General features: G+C 47.6%; 2 non-coding genes across 2 annotated transcripts; one reads left to right on the forward strand and one right to left on the reverse strand.

Annotated features, from left to right (window-relative positions):
- Positions 1-5,222: 5,222 nt before the first annotated feature.
- On the reverse strand, positions 5,223-5,294 carry trnaw-cca (transfer RNA tryptophan (anticodon CCA)). Its single transcript has one exon. It is a non-coding gene; the product is annotated as a tRNA-Trp (tRNA).
- A 6,184-nt stretch (positions 5,295-11,478) lies between these two features.
- Positions 11,479-11,551, forward strand: trnak-cuu (transfer RNA lysine (anticodon CUU)). Its single transcript has one exon. It is a non-coding gene; the product is annotated as a tRNA-Lys (tRNA).
- Positions 11,552-17,445: the final 5,894 nt, after the last annotated feature.

Below are 17,445 nucleotides of genomic sequence, written 5' to 3' on the forward strand. Positions count from 1 at the left end.
GGTTACCTGTCGTGTACAGGTGACCCCTAGGTCTCCACCAGTTGCACTCTCTGATGGTACAGGCATAGTGTATACAGTGTGAAGGTACATCCAGTAGTCTTATGTAACTGTACATTGAGTATACAGGGAGTAGACATATATTATATATACACAACATCACTCTCCCCTTAGTCTTGTGCCACTGTCCTTTACATTGTGTGCTCTGGCCCGAGACCCAAAGCTCTTGCGCCTTGTCTATGCTTTGGCTTGGTTCTCTCCCTGTGGACCCCCAAGTCCTTATTGCCACGACATTGGGAAATGTTCAGCAGTGGATGGTTGGAGGTTGCAGTGGGGGTTGAGTGGGTTCTGGGTGTGATCCATGTGTGTCCATGGCTACATACATCCATTCAGCCCCCCCATACATAGACCATGTGTGTGGCTCAACACTTGCAAGTGCAGACCTGTACAGACAGAAAGAACAAAAAAACATCGTCTTAGTTGCATCACTGTTTGGGTTCTACAGTAGTGGAACAAGTACATTTTACAGGTAAGGTACATACGTGGTATCACAGACTTGCCCCTGGGTTGCGTGGGTGCAGGTGGGTGAGGACACTAGTTCCAGAGTAACCAGACTGTGTCCAGGTTGTCTGATTACGGAGCTGTGTCCCCTGCCAGCTGGGTGGGCTCAGATCGCTCACCTGGCTGAGTCTCAGAGCCTTTGCCGTTGCCTCGTGATGGGCAGAGCCACAGGAGTGTGTGGCCTCCCTGTCCTCCTTTGAAGGCTGCAGTGTCTCCCTGCTGCTCTTCAGCGATAGTGGGAGCCTGGTCATCCCAGGTCCCGTTGGGAGGGCAGGAGGGTGCTATCCGCTCGCTCCCAGTACTGGCCCTGATGGCCAGAGAGTTAGAGCCGATCGGGGGCAGGGTACTGGTCGTGGTGCCTTTGCCGTCCGCTGATCACTGGCCCTGCAGCTGGTAGGCTCCCTCTGTGTGTGGCCACACTCCCTGGGGTATCACATTGGTCCCGGAGGGGCAGGCTACATGATCGCTGGACCTGGGTGCTGACGGGAGGTTGCCCTTGGTTTTGTTGGCATGCTTGTAAATCCCAGCATCGCACGTCATCACTTCGTTGACTCTCACAATACTTTGGTTCTGACCGCAATCGCCTGACGTATCATGATTAGTTACATTTACAAACTTGTAATTGTCAGTTACATCTTTTCCATATGTATCACCATCATCGCTGTATAAAGTGTGGAACTGTCCCTTTAATTGTGATGGGTTGCCGGTTTCCTTTAAGAGGGTCTTGCAATCTTTACCCCAATCCTGTTCGCCGCTCGGCATCACGTGTTGCTCCCTTGTGGTCTGGCTGCCGCCATCTTGACTTCAGGCCCTTCACCTCGTGGTTCGGACGCAATCTTCTTTCTCTCCATGAGGTAGGCTGCGGTGATCCTTTTCTCCCCAGGTTCTGCCACGGAAGCCGGGAAGTTTTCTTCTGCGTGAATTTTCTTCCTCTGGAGTCCTGCCACTGGCGCCTGGAAGGTAAGGTCGAGTCGTTTGGGCTGGATCATCTCGCCGTTGGGTTGAGCGGTCTGTGTCGTCGCCTCACAGTCGAGTTGGGCGGTTGGTTTTTCAGGTGTTGTGCTGGATCCAACTTCGGGGCCATGAGGGATGTCGATCGCTGGAGGTTGGAGCTTTTCCCAGCTCCAATTGATCTTTTTCATCCACCTTCTTCCTAATAGCTTTGGACCATCACCAGCAATGATCCACAAAGGTAACCTGTGCATCTCGCCGCCATGGGACACCTGGACATCCACGCTGCCAACGACTGGGATGTATCGTTTGTGTAGGTGAGCAGTTTCACTTCGATCGGGATCATTTTAGGTCGTTCGATTGGATTGTCCCAGAGTTTCTCAAAGGCCACCTGATTCATCAGTGACTGGCTCGCCTCTATGTCCACCTCCATCGTGACTGGAACATCATTGATTTTAACTTCCATTTTCAACGGGGAACTCTCGGTGGTGCAGGTAAACACTCCGTACACCTCATCGTCGCTGGAGTCCGGATGATCGGCCAACTCTTCATCGACTCGGTGAGTACGATTTCTCTTGCACATTCGCTGGAGGTGGCCCTTCATGTTACAGCCTTTGCAAGTATAGTCTTTATAGTGGCACTGGTGGGCCCTGTGATTTCCTCCACAGCGCCAGCATGGGGTTGGCCGGTTGGCCCCATGTGGCGGACTCAGGATTGTGGGACTCGGTGTTCTGTTCTCTCTTCCCTGAGAGAGACTGCTAGCAGCAGCCCTGCCTCTAAAATGCACCTTTCGGTTCACAGTACTTGCTGGGTTAGAGTCCTGGGGGTGAGACATCCACTTGGAATCGCAGGCCGAGATCATGAACGCCTGGCTCACGTTAATTGCCTTCTGCAGGGTGACCGTGGTGTCCGCACAGCGCAGTCTGTGGAGAAGGCCCTCGTGACCGATTCCAGTAACAAAGATGTCCCTTAGTACTTCGGTGAGGTGATCGCTAAAATCACATGGTGCAGCCAATCGTCTCAGGTCTGCAGCATATTTTGCGATTTCCTGGCCTTCGGATCCACCGGTGGGGAGAGAACCGGTGTCTGGCTGTGAGGATGCTCTCTATAGGTTTGAGCTGTTCCTGTATCAGCGTTACGAGCTCCACATATGTTATTGTCTTCTCTGGGACTAGCAGGTCCCTGACAAGGCCATAGACGGTGGGCCCACAACTGCTGAGCAGGACAGCTCAGCACTTATCAGCGAGCGATGTCGGGTCGTCTCCCCCCACGTCATTCGCAATAAAGAAGTGTTCGAGCCTTTCCACAAAGGCCTCCCAATCTTCCCCATCGGCGAATTGTTCAAGCGTGCCAAGGTTAGCCATTGTCACATGGAAATTCGTATTCTCGTCACCAGTTATTGTGTTTGTAAGCACTCTAGTAATGACTCCACGAGGTAAGGTATTGTACTTGAACTGTGGTGACCTTCGTCCACTTATTGCAGCTCCTGAGTGAGGGTACAGTACTGTGAGCTCCCTTTTATACCTGGTTACCTGTTGTGTACAGGTGACCCCGAGGTCTCCACCAGTTGCACCCTCTGGTCGTACAAGCACAGTGTGTGTACAGTGGGAAGATACATCCAGTGGTCTTATGTAACTGTACATTGAGTGTACAGGATGTATACTTATTTTATACATACACAACAAAGATCATCAGTTAATTAATGGTGCTTTCCCGTGAAAGCAGGATAAAATTTGTCAATGATTTAATTTCTGCATTTAGAAAGACATGGGTTAATCACGGAGAGTCAGCATGGGTTTGTTCAGGGAAGGTCTTGTCTGACTCACTTGATTGAATTTTTTGAGTAGGTAACCAACAGGATCGATGAGGGCAGTGCGTTTGATGTAGTGTATAAGGATTTTAGCAAAGCTTTCGCCAAGTTCCCACATGGAAGACTGGTCACGAAAGTAAAAGCCCATGGGATCCAGGGCAAAGTGGCAAGTTGGATCCAAAATTGGCTCAGAGGCAGGAAGCAAAGGGTAATATTTGAAGGGAGTGTTTGGGACTGGAAGGATGTTTCCAGTGGGGTTCCACAGGGCTCAGTGCTAGGTCCCTGTCTTTTAGTGGCAACATCAATGATCTAAACTTAAATATAGGAGGTATGATTAAAACGTTTTCAGGTGATACTAATTTAATCCAGAGAAGTGTGAGGCTGTGCATTTGGGGAGGGAAAACAAGGAAAGAAATTCACATTAAATGGTTGGACATTGAGAAGTGTGGAAGAACAAAGGGACCTTGGAGTGCATGTCCACAGATCCCTGAAGGTAGCAGGCCAGTTGGATAAGGTGGGTAAGAAGGCGCACGGAATGCTTACCTTTATTGGCTGAGGCATGGGATAGAAGAGCAGGTTGGTTATGCTTGAAATGTATAAAACACTGGTTCGGCCACAGCTGGAGTATTGCATGTAGTTATGGTCACTGTATTACAGGAATTATGTGATTGTACGAGAGGGTACAGAGGAGATTTACGAGGATGTTGCCAGGCGTGGAGAATTTTAGCTATGAGGACAGTTTGGATCGGCTGGGTTTGTTTTCATTGGAACAGAGGAGGCTGAGGGGAGTCAACATTGAGATGTATAAAATTATGAGGGGCCGAGATATAGTGGATAGCAGAGGGGTCAACAACCAGGGGGCATATATTTAAAGTAATTGGTAGAAGGTTTAAAGAGGATTTGAAGGTAAAATTCTTCATGCAGAGGTTTGTGACGGTCAGGAACTCGCTGCCTGAAAGAATGGCGGAGGCAGATACCACATGTAAAAAGTATTTGGATGTGCACCTGAAGTGCCGTAACCTGCAGGGTTATGGACCCAGAGCTGGAAAGTGGGATGAAGCTGGATTGCCTCTTGTTGGCCGGGGTGGAAGTGATGGGCCAAAATGCCCTCCTTATGTGCTGCAAACTTCTATCATTCTATAATTCTATGAAAAATGTAAATGTCCAATGTTGGTGTCGAAACCACGACCCTGAGATTAAAAGTCTTATATTTCACTGACTGATCTCGCCAGGATTCTGCCAAACATACCGTTCTCTCACTGATTGCAGACAGTCGCCTGTTGGCTCCGCCCCAGATGTTTAAACTTGCTGTCGAGGAACTGCCAGGATCTTCTTGAATGGTGGACCAGGCTCGAGGGGCCGAATGGCCTATTCCGGCCCCTAATTCTTACATGCTTATCATCTTATGAAATTTTCACAGGAGAACAAACTCGCCCCTGAGCATGCATGAGGAGAAAGCTACAGAAAATATTCCCGCCTGGTGAGCTTTCGCATGTGAGGCGAACGTGTTAACCGCGACACTGCGGAAACATCTCCACTTTCAGCACCAGGTCAGACGGAAATATTAAGCGAGCAGGTGAACTGCTGAATCCCAGTTTTAAGAAGTTGGTCGTGGTGTCAAACAATGAGTTTCGCTTTATGATTAAAAACAAGAAATGTCAGAAGTTGAATTCAAACCCACACCTCCAGAGAAAACTGCGATCTAATCACAGCACCTGAGACCGCTCGGTGGTGTGTGTGGCCACCTGCAAGTTGATTTTGAACTTTTGTGTCCTGGCACATGAATTAAATGAGGGCAACAGGCGTATCTCTGCCTGACACTGGGGAAACAATGAGACAGACCTTGGAACAAGGTTCTGGTTATTGCCAAACAGCAAAGAAAATATTAATTCTAAAAGAACAGTGACCCCGACGTGATTTGAACACGCAACCTTCTGATCTGGAGTCAGACGCGCTGCCGTTGTGCCACGAGGCCTACACAACGATTGTGAGATGTTCCTCTATATGAAGTTTTCACAACACAAGGGGCTTTAAAATCCCCGCCCATTCCCACCGGCTGTCAGAAGCAACGCTCACCTGCCATTCACCGTATGTTTTTTTCTTCAAGTTTTGTGTTGCGTTCATGGAAAAGCATCATTAATTAACACGTCACCTTCTTTTGCACAATGAAAGAAATGCTAACTGAGGGACAGTCGATACTTCAATCATTTGTCCTGTGCTTTGCGGAGCGGGCAGGGTAGTGGACCTGAGTCCATGATCACATCGGCCATGATCGTATAAAATGGCGGAGCAAGCTCGAGGGGCGTATGATCGACTCCTGCTCCTATTTGTTTTGTTCTTCTGTTCTTCAGCATGTTAACCCATTTTACACACTGTATTGCCGATGTCACCAGGAATCTGTGGCAACTTTTGTCAAATTAAAAAGCACCGGTTATTCCTTCCGTGCAGAGAAATTAGAATCAGCAGCGAAGATAAAATCCCATGGTGATCATTTTCAGATTCAAGGCAGTAGGATTTCAAATAAAGTGAAATGTTTTACAGTGAAAAGATTTGGAAGTGTCACTTGTATTTGTGTCTTTAATTAAACTTTGTGGAGTCTGAGTCCCGTTCATGCCTCCGCTGAATAAGAAAGGAGGGTTTGACGTTGACCAGACTGCACTGCCCCTGATATTTGTGAGCTCATCCTTTATATTCAGTGGTTTCTCGCCCTTTGATGGGTTGCAGTGTGGCGGATATCACGTTGGCCTCACACACGAAAGGTCCCCGGTGGATCCGTTTTCTCTCACTGAAAGTTATCTATTTATTGGTTAAATAAAGAGCAATTCAGGAATAAGGGAGCCTTTCTACCAGGAGAATAAATAGCAAATAAAAACAGCAAATGCGGGAAATCTCAGCAGGTCAGGCAGCATTTTCCAGGAGACTAAACTCTCCTCCGATTGTTCCCTTGTAGCAAGTTTAAACATAATGTTTCTACCCAGAATCAAACCGGGTACTTTTCACGTAGAAACCAAATGTGATAACCACTACACTACAGAAACCTCTGGCACAACAGCCCCAACAGAGGGGAGCTGACCAGTGAGCTCCCTCTGTGCTGATCGGGAATGTGTTGGCTCACCTTAAACAACTTCTGTCCCACACTGAAAGTTCTCAATCCTTCTCCTCCGCTGCCCTTTACAGAAATGTCACGGATCACCCAGCCACCGTGCTCACTTACACATCCTCACAGTGGGGTCACAGAGGCTCCTACCGTCTCCCCGCGATCAGCGAACTCGCCCAGTTTACTAAATTAAACCCCGAACACGTGCCCAGCAAAGGGCAGGAGAAGCCAGATAGTCTGTAAGCTCGGTCTATCGCAGAAAGTATTGGTATTCATGGTGATTACAGCAATCATTAATCGTCTCACAGACCTCAATTATTTTTATGCGATGAATTGATCGAGAATTGAAACCAGTTTAGTGCGCCGGATCTTAATCCCTCGACCACCAGGGAACAGTTATGAGACATATAGATATATTTATATATATTTATATATGAACCTGAATATCAACGGCTAGCTGCCTAGACCTCATGGCGCAACGGTAATGCGTCTATCTTTGAGTGAGAGAAATTGTTCCACAGTGACACCCATTTCATCTTTTGTTCCCTTTAAAACACTAGATACTGAGACAGGGGGAATAAATAGAGAAATAAAAGCACAGGAATACAGACAAGAGGAAGAGAGAAGGGGAAAGATACTGTCCCCACCCAGAACTAATGCAGAAACCCCTCTACTGCGCTCGGGGTGGCCACCCACAGCTTGGATACACTAACGGGAGAACACCAGCGGCAGGTCGGGGCCATAAAAGGAACGGCGAGCGGCCCTGGGAGCAGCTTGGAGGTCCCGGGAGACTACTCCAGGGAGCAGCGCGAGCTGGTGCAGGAGGGTGGCGGCAGCGAAGTGTGACGTCATCAAGGTCCAGGTCGGTGATTGGAGCGTGGGCAGATACAGCAGGAGCGGCGAGATCGGGGCGAAGGAGCGGTGAGAGACTGTGGAGGGATGTGATCGGGGCGCAGCGGAGGCATGAGTTTGGGTCCAGGGGCCCAGGGTTAGCACGGGCCAGACCACACTGCGACATGTGTGCACTAGGTCCGTGCAGCAGAGCTGGTCGCCTGTCGTCTTCCTTAACCCTTGTCACTGGACCAAGACCTCGCTCTGTCAAGCCCGTGTGATGGCTGGGGTGCAACGGCCACCAAACGTTTAAAAAATCCACGCACAGGCATCTTTCACCCTTTGGGCTGTCGTTCGGGTCATTCATTGAAAGGCCTGTGAACTCATCCTTCTTCGGAGTGGAAGCAAGTCATCCTCGTTTCGAGGGACCGCCTATGATGATGATGATGATGGATACATTAACGTCCCAACAGCTCATTGACTGCAGGAGTGGGACCGTGCGGCGCTTCAGAAGACATGTCGAAAAGGCAAAGTCACTGATTCCGTCTCATGTGCTCCTCCGATCAAGAACAGCAACACACGCTAAAAATGCTTCAATAATGGTTACATCTTATCTCCACATTTGCTGAGCAGGTGGTTTGTTGGTCTAGGAGTATGATTCTTGCTTCGTGGTTGTTACTTGAAATTTGCAGAAAGATGCTGGCTTCAAATCCCAGACCAGCCTTGAGATTGCATTGAAATTTTGCAAAGAAGGACTTGGATTTCTGCAGCGTCTGTCAGTAACTCATGACGCCTCAAAGCGCTGTGCAGCCGTTCAGTACCTTTGAAATGTTGTCATGTGAGGAAAGATGTGCCCAAATCACTTCACACGCACCTCAACTCTTTGCAAATGAGTTCATAGAATCAAAGAAGTTTGCAGCACAGAAGGAGGCCATTTCGGTCCATCGTGTCGGCGCCGGCCAACTGGAGGCTCTCCAGCCTAATCCCACTTTCCAGCTCGAGGTCCATAACCCTGCAGGTTACAGCACTTCAGGTGCACATCCAAGCACTTTTTAAATGTGGTGAGGGTTTCTGCCTCTACCACCCTTTCAGGCAGTGAGTTCCAGACCCCCACAACCCTCTGCGTGAAGAAATATCCCCTCTAAACTTTCGACCAATTACTTTAAATTTAGGCCTCCTTGTTGTTGACCCCTCTGCTAAGTGAAATAGGTCCTTTCTATCCACTATATCTTGGACCCTCATTATTTTATACACCTCAATGAGGTCTCCCCTCAGTCTCTGTTCCATGGAAAACAAATCCAGCCTTTCAAATCTGTCCTCATGGCGAAGATTCTCCACTCCCGGCAACATCCTCGTAAATCTCCTCTGCACCATCTTCAGTGCAATCATGTCCTTCCTGTAATATGGCGACCAGAACTGCACGCAGTACTCCAGCTGTGACCTAACCTGCCCCACCGATCCCATCTCTTGTATTCGATGCCTCGGTTAATAAAGGCAATCATTCCATATTTCTTCTCAACGACCTTAGCTACCTGACCTGCTACTTTCAGGGATCTGTGGACATGCACTCGCTGGAGTCTAGGGAGGACCCAGCAGATTGGAAAACTGCAAATGCAATGCCCCTATTTAAAAAAGGAGGCAGACAAAAAGCAGGAAACTATAGACCAGTTAGCCGAACATCTGTGGTTGGGCAAATGTTGGAATCCATTATTAAAGAAGCAGTAGCAGGACAGAGAAACATCGAAACATAGAAAATAGATGCATGAGTAGGCCATTCGGCCCTTCGAGCCTGCATCACCATTCAATAAGATCATGGATGATCATTCAGCTCAGTACCCCTTTCCTGCTTTCTCTCCATACCCCTTGATCCCTTCAGCTATAAGGGCCACATCCAACTCCCTCTTGAATATATCTAACAAACTGGCATCAACAACTCTGCGACAGAGAATTCCACAGATTAACAACTCTCTGAGTGAAGAAGTTTCTCCTCATCTCACCAGGGCCCTGTACAATTGTAGCAAGACTTCCTTACTCTTGTACTGTGGGCTATATATTAGGTACTATGGGGCAAGTGCCCTGTTTTTTGCTGATTCGATGGTTGTATAAAAAGTTATTACAATTTGACAGTTGCTTGGCAAACATATTTGTATTTCCTTCAGTGCACTCCTTACTCTTTAAGAGCTAGATTTTCCCCAAGCAGTTTTGTCGGCGCACTGACCTCAAGCGCACCGACTTTGCGCGCTGGAAATGGCGCGGGGAGAAACTCGCCCCATCCTGGCCGCTGTGTACAGTCCCCGGAGTCCTGGCGTGGTGTCGATGGTGAAGTGGGGGGTGGAGCCAAATGCCTGCGCCGAAAACACTGCCGGCACCTTCGCGCATGGGCAGTAGGGAGAGAAACTTGGCACTCTGCCATTTCTAAACAGTGTTAAACCCGATGAAAAGCACAGCAGCTTCTCAGCTTCTCCGGTCGCTCGGCGGGCTCTCCCCCCGTCCCTCCCCGATAAAACGCACAGCTCCAGCAGCTGCAACTTCTCCGGTCCACAAGCTCACACTTCTCCGGTGTATCGTCCCTCCCCTATCCCAGGGATACCGGGACCCAGTGTAATGGAGCCAAGTTTGCTGATGGTACAAAGATGGGTGGGAAAGTAAATTGTGATGCAGCAAAGAAAATCTCAATTCCGGAAGAACAATATGGAAAAGTACAGTGACCCCGACGTGATATAAACACGCAGCCTTCTGATCTGGAGTCAGACACACGACCGTTACACCACGAGGTCTACAGTGCAGAGTGCCCATGTTTGTATACATGAAGGTTCCTGAAACACAGTTTCATTTACCCTGCATTGGTGCAATGAAAGGGCTTTAAAATCCCCGGCCACTCCCACCGTGGGTCAGACAGCATCAGAAGCAGTGCCCACCTGTCACTCACCCTCTCACGCCCGTTTTCATCACCTGCTGCCCGCGGACTGCAGCAAATCCAGTTCGTCATCATCATAGGCAGTCCCTCGAAGCGAGGATGACTTGCTTCCACGCCAAAAAAGGATGAGTTCACAGGTGTTTCAATGATGGACCTAATATTCCAGGTCCCGAACTGCATGTTGAAGGGTGGAAGATGCCTGTGCGTGGATTTTTTTAACGTGTGGTGGCCGTTGCACCCCAGCCATCACACGGGCTTGACAGAGCGAGGTCTTGGTCCAGTGGCAAGGGTTATCCAAGACGACTGGAGACCAGCTCTGCTGCACGGACCCAGTGCCCACACATATCGCAGTGTGGGCTGGCCCGTGCTGCCCCTGGGCCCCTGGCCCTGAACGCACACCACCCCTGGGCCCCGATCACATCCCTCCACAGTCTCTCGCTGCTCCTGCTGTACCTGCCAACGCTCCAATCACCGACCTGGACTTTGATGACGTCAGTCTTCGCTGCCGTCGCCCTCATTCACCAGCTCGCGCTGTACCTTGCCGTGGTACACCACCACGCTGCTCCCAGGCCGCCGCTCACCGCTCCTTTTATGGCCCCGACCTGCCGCTGGTGTTCTCACGCAGGTCGGGGCCTCCACGCTGCTCCCAGCAAATCCAGTTGCACCCCGTGTCACCGCACAATTCTCAGCTGTGATTGTAAGCTGACTATATTTAAAGCTATCGCAGAGGCTGCAAGCAGTGTTCCCTGGTAGTCTAGTGGTTAGTATTTGGTGTTCTCACTGCCATGGTCTGGGTTTGATTCCTGGTTAGGGAAAGCATTTTTACAGAGCAAGCTGACAAATATAATTCAAGTCTGTGAAATACTGAATAATTGTTTCAATCATCATTAATCCATCCATCAGTGTTGCACACTGAAGGAAATACAAATATGTTTGCCGAGTGACTGTCGAATTTTAATAACTTTTTATACAACCGTAGAATCAGCAAAAAATCAGGATATTCGGACCATAGCACCTAATATTCCGCCCATAGTGCAAGAGTAAGGAAATCTTGCTCCAATTGTGCAGTGCCCTGGTGAGACCACACCTGGAGTACTGCGCACAGTTTTGGTCTCCTTATCTGAGGAAGGATACACTTGCCTTGGAGGTGGTACAACGGAGGTTCAACAGATTGATTCCTGGGATGAGAGGACTGTCCTATGGTGAGAGATTGTGTAGAATATGCCGATACTCTCTAGAGTTTAGAAGAATGAGAGGTGATCTCATTGAAACGGACAATATTCTGAAGGGGATTGACAGAGTAAATGTTGAGAAGCCCGGCTAGCTCAGTCGGTAGAGCATGAGACTCTTAATCTCAGGGTCGTGGGTTCGAGCCCCACGTTGGGCGATTACTTTTCATTAAACTTTATGTTGCTTTCGTGGGTAAATATTATTAATGAACCCATGATCTTCTTTTGCACAATGATAAAAATGCGAACTGAGAGAGAATTGATAATTTAAGCAAATATTGAAAGCAGCGGCTCAGACCGCTCGGCCGTCCTTACTGTTAGATGTTCCAGATACAAGTTATTACTATGGAAAGTTTCAGACCGGGCGCTTGTTCAGGGCTGCTGGAAGGCCCAGTGACCGGGATAACCTCTACCCCGGGGTTTTCCTGAGCCTGTGCTCGGTGTACGAGGAGCTTTGGCCTGGGTCCGAGGTAGCTTGTATCCCAGGGATGGACAATAACCCTCTGAGCTCTGGAACTAGGGAAAAGCGAATAATTAATGAGTTGTTTGTGGTTTCAAATGCAGCTTAGATCTGCTGGTGTAAACCGATCGCATTGTTTCACAGAATGAATGAAATGCTGACAGGGACAGTCAAAACTTCAAAAAGTGAACTTTAATAACTCATGAAACTTTAATCCTTGATGAAGTTTTATCCCCGATCTGATTTTACACAATCTGTATTGGAGGAGACTGGTTTTAAATGTGCATTGCTCATTCAACAATGTATCCAAAACAGTTTTTATTGCAGACAAGTTTTTGTTTGAGAAATAATGTTTCTGCACAGGCTTGAACCGGGAACTTTTCAAGTGTGAAGGAAATGTGATAACCTCCACACGACAGAAATTGCTGCTTAGCTCAGTGCCCAGAGAGAAGTGTTCAGGAACAAGCTGAAATGCTCAATCCCTCTCTCTGCAAAAAGTTCCTTTCACAACCATTTCTCTGACCAGAACGGCACCAAACAACAATGTTCTCCTTTCAAAGTCATTAAACTCCCCAATTTCCACGTCTGCAATTTTAAGGACAAGGACTGAAAGCGCTTTGCGATCAGAAAATTGCAGGAAACCCTTTGCGGTTAATGACAGGGCTTTTGATGGTTGATTTCTGTTCACATCTTGTGTTATGTATTTAACCCTTGACAACCTGTGCACACCACCACCAGAGGGCCTACCTGTCGGAGTCCCAAGGGATCCCAGTATCCCTTGGGAGCACAGTATGTAAGCAGGCCACCCATGAGGTACCTGTACTCTGCAGTCTTATTAAAGGAGCAAAGGTCACACTTGCTCAGTGTTCACAATACTAAGTTTCATCCTTTATTATGAGCATTTCAATTGGCGACGAGACAATGAACAACCACGCAAAAATGCAAGGAACAGTTGGTATCCTGGAGAAGTTCTCAGAAGTGGACGATTGCGAAGCCTTTGTGGAGATACTCGACCAATACTTCGTGGCCAACGAGCTGGAAGGCGACGAGAACGCTGCCAAATGAAGGGCGATCCTCCTTACCGTCTGTGGGGCAGCAACCTATGGCCTCATGAAGACTCTTCTAGCTCTGGTGACACCAAAAACTAAATCCTATGAAGAATTGTGTACGCTGGTCTGCGAGCATCTAAATCCTAAAGAAAGCGATCTGATGGCGAGGTATCGGTCCGACACGTGCCAACGGTCGGAGGGCCAGGAAGTGGCGAGCTATGTCGCCAAATTAAGGTGCCTCGCAGGACATTGCGAATTTGAGGGATTCCTAGAACAAATGCTGAGAGACATTTTCATGCTAGGCATTGGCCATGAGATAATTCTTCGCAAACTGTTGACTCTCAGAATCTGAGCAAAGCCATAACGATCGGTCAGACAATTTCCACCAGTTCCTTTAAACCAAGTAACGTAATTTATTTCTCGTGGACTGGATGGAGGACCATGGTCCATGTAAAATATTGTTATCGTTTTCCATTAATTAAATGTTCATAAAAGTATTGGAGTGGGAACTCACTGGATAACAGCACAGCTGGCAATGTTTGCGGAATATATTCGTGCAGCCAAAACGCACAATGACAACCTGGAACTGTGCGGCACTGAATCCTCGGGGAAAACAGTTAAAAGCTTCGTTCCTGGGTGGGTTCAAACCACCAACCGTTCGGTTAACAGCTGAATGCGCTAACCCATTGCGCCACAGAGACTAACTTAAATGTAAACTGCAAGACATCCCAAACCAGGGTGTCAGTCAGTTAAAGCTTCAAATTGCTCCGACCGGGATGGAACTTGTCTGCTCTGAGTTGTACATTTCCCAAATAAAGGGAGGGACATTCATTGTGGATGCATGGAAGCAGTCTGGTCCCGCATACTGCAGACACTTCCATGTCACCACCAACCAGTTCTCCCACAACTGGTGTGATCTACCTTCCAGCCTTCCGGTGCCTTGTCTGTGACAAAGTATACTGATTGTCCCAAAGCCAGTCGTCGGTTTTAATTACTTTTCACCTCCTGACTGCAGATATTCCTGTGATTAAACCTGATTAAAAGGATTACAGGGACAGTTGGATTCATCATTTCTTTGCTTGGTGAAATTTCAAAGATTGAAAGTGACGTACATCAACCCCAAACCTCGTCACCTACTCGCGAACTGCGACACGCTGCTCCCGTGAGATGGAAGCCCAGTTGCTGTTTCAAGCTTGAATACAGGTACAAGCAGAACTCATTCAAAGAAAGTCCAAGTCCCTGATTATTTGCACCGAACTCCTTCGCAAAGAGTTGACGTTCGTGTGGGGTGATTTGGGCACATCTTTCCCCACACTACAACACTTCAAACATAACTCAACGACTGTAAAGCGCTTTAAGGCATCATGAGTTCCTGAAAGGTGTTGCAGAAATGCAAGTCCTTCTTTGCAAAAGTTCGATGTAATTTCAAAATTCGCGGCAGAATAATGGGCTCGGCCGGGATCTCTCGCAAATTTGCATTAACAAGCCAGAAACGAGAATCATACCCCTTGACCAACAAGCTAACTTTTTGACAAACTTGGAGATAAGGTGTAACTTTTATAAAAGCATTGTTTGTGTGTAGCTATTCTTGGCAGAAGGAGCACATGAGATCGATTCAGTGACTTTGCTTTTTCGACCTGTCTTCTGAAGCGCCGCACGGTCCCACTCCGACAGTAAATGAGCTGTTGGGACGTTAGTGTATCCAGTCTGTGGGTGGCCACCCCGAGCGCAGCAGAGGGGTTTCTGCATTAGTTCTGGGTGGGGACAGTATTTCCCCTTCTCTCTTCCTCTTGTCTGTATCGTTGAGCTTTGGTTTCTCTTTTTATTTCCCCTGTCTCAGTTTCTAGTGTTTAAAAGGGAACAAAAGATGAAATGGGTGTCACTGTGGAACAATTTCTCTCGCTCAAAGTTAGATGCACGACCGTCGCGCCATGAGGTCTTGGCAGCGAGCCGTTGATATTCAGGTCCATAAATAAATATATATTTTTATATTTATACAAATCATCGAAGCTGTTCTCTGGTCAAGTGGTTAAGATCTCGAGCATTAAACTTCTTTCCATTCTCAATCAGTTCATCGCAGAAAAATAATTAAGGTTTGTGAGAGGATTAATGATTGCTGTTATCGCCGTTCATAACCTCACTACTCTCTGTTACAGAACGAGCTTACACACTCTCCCGCTTCTCCTACCCTTTGCCGGGCACGTGTTCCGGGTTTAATTTTACAAACTGGGCGAGTTCGCTAATCGCGGGGAGACGGTAGGAGCCTCTGTGGCCCCACTGTGAGGATGTGGAAGTGAACACGGTGGCTGGGTGATCCATGACATTTCTGTGAAGGCAGCGGAGGAGAAGGATTGAGAGCTTTTAGTGTGGGACAGAAGTTGTTGAAGGTGAGCCAGCACATTCCCGATCAGCACAGAGGGAGCTCACTGGTCAGCTCCCCTCTGTTGGGGCTGCTTTGCCGGAGGTTTCGGTAGTGTAGTGGTTGTCACGTTTGCTCTATACGTGCAAGGTCCCTGGTTCGATCCCAAGTGGGAGCATTATGTTTAAACTTGCTGTGGAAGAACAATGGGAGGCGAGGTTAATCTCCTGGCAAATGCTGCCTGACCTGCTGAGATTTCCAGCATTTGCTGTATTTATTGATTAAAGTATCAACTCTCCCTCAGTTAGCATTTCTTTCATTGTGCAAAAGAAGGTGATGGGTTAACTAATGATGCTATCCCGTGAAAGCAACACAAAAGTTTAACAAATAAACATATGGTGACTGGCAGGTGAGCGCAGCTTCTGACAGGGGATTTTAAAGCCCCTTTTATTGCAGAACCTTCATATTGACGAACATCTCAGACTCAGTGTTTAGGCCTCGTGGTGCAGCGGTGGTGTGTCTGCCTCTTGATCAGAAAGTTGCATGTTTAAATCATGTTGAGGTCCCTGTCCTTTTGGGTAATTCCAGAATTAATATTTTCTTTGCTGTTTCGCAATAACCAGACCCTTGCTCCAAGGTCTGTCTCACCGTTTCCCCGGTGTCAGGCAGAGATACGCCTGCTGTCCTCATTTACTTCATGTGACAGGACACAAAAGTTCAAAATCAAACTGCAGGTGGCCACACATAATATTGAGCAGTCAGGATGGCCGAGCGGTCTAAGTTGCTGCTTCAGGTTGCAGTCTGCTCTGAAAGTGTGGGTTCCGTAGTGTAGTGGTCATCACATTCGCTGAACACGCAAAAGGTTCCTGTTTCAAAACCAGCTGAAAACGTGTTCAATTAAATATGAGAAGCATTGAATAATGTGCATTTCTGGTTCAGTATTAAGAAAGCACAATGTCTCCCAGTCCTGCTATATTTGTTGAATACTCTGTACAGTTCGGTACACATTCAAACTCGACAGTTTCCAGCCCTGACGGTGCAGAAAGCCCCTCTCAAATCTGCACATTCCAGCTGCTTTCAGTTGAGTTGTGAGAGATTATTGACGGATCCTGCAGCTGTGCAAAGGAATGATGTGTGAGAGGGGTCATCAAACGAGGCCATGTGGGTTGAATTAAAGAACAAAAAGGGGCGATCACACTACTGGGAGTGCACTGTAGACCCCCAGGCAGTTGGAGGGAGATAGAAGAACAAGTATATGGGCAGAATGTTGAGAAGTGCAAAACCTATCGAGCTGTAAAAGTGGAGGATTTTAACTACCCGAATATGAACTGGGAAAATGATAGTGTGAATGGTACAGATGGTGAAGAATTCCTAAAATGCATTCAGGAGAACTTCTTTATCCAGTATGTAACAAACCCATCAAGGCAGGAGCGGTTCTGGACTGGGTCTTGTGATCGAAGAGGGGCAGGTAGAAGGGGTATCAGTGGGAGAGCATTTTGGTGCGAGTGATCATACTCAGTAAGGTTTAGGGTAGTTATAGAAAAGGACAAAGGGGACCAGGAATAAAAGTTCTCAATTGGGGTAAAGACAATTTTGCTGAGCTGAGATGGAATTTGGCCAAAGTGGACTGAGAACGGCTACTTGCTGGTAAATCAGTGTCAGAGCAGTGGGAGGCATTCAAGGAGGAGATCCTGAGGGTATAGAGCAAGTATGTTCCCTTAAAACAAAGGTGGGACTAACAAATCTAGAGCTCCTGGGATGTCAGGGGACATACAGGGAAAGTAAACGAAAAAAAGGAAAGCTTATGACAGATACGGATAGTTCAATACTGCAGAAACTCTCGAGGTGCAGAGGTGCAATTAAAAAATATATCAGGAAAGCAAAGAGAGAGCATGAGAGAATGTTGGCAATTAAATCTGGGAAAACCCAAAGATGTTTTACAAATACATTAAGAGCACGCTGATAACAAGATAAAGAGTGGAGCCTATTAGAGTCCATAAAGGGAATCTGTACGCGGAGGCGGAAGACGTGGGTAGGATTCTTTATGAATAATTTGCATCTGATTTCACAAAAGAGAGGGGCAATGTGGACTTTGCAATGAGGGTGGAGAAGTGTGAAATATTAGATGAAATAAAGAGAGTGAGAGAGGAATTAGTGGTGGCTTACCAGCTTTGAAAGTGGATA

The sequence above is a fragment of the Pristiophorus japonicus genome, unplaced genomic scaffold (assembly GCF_044704955.1).
Source record: "Pristiophorus japonicus isolate sPriJap1 unplaced genomic scaffold, sPriJap1.hap1 HAP1_SCAFFOLD_52, whole genome shotgun sequence".
Taxonomy (NCBI): Eukaryota; Metazoa; Chordata; class Chondrichthyes; family Pristiophoridae; genus Pristiophorus; species Pristiophorus japonicus.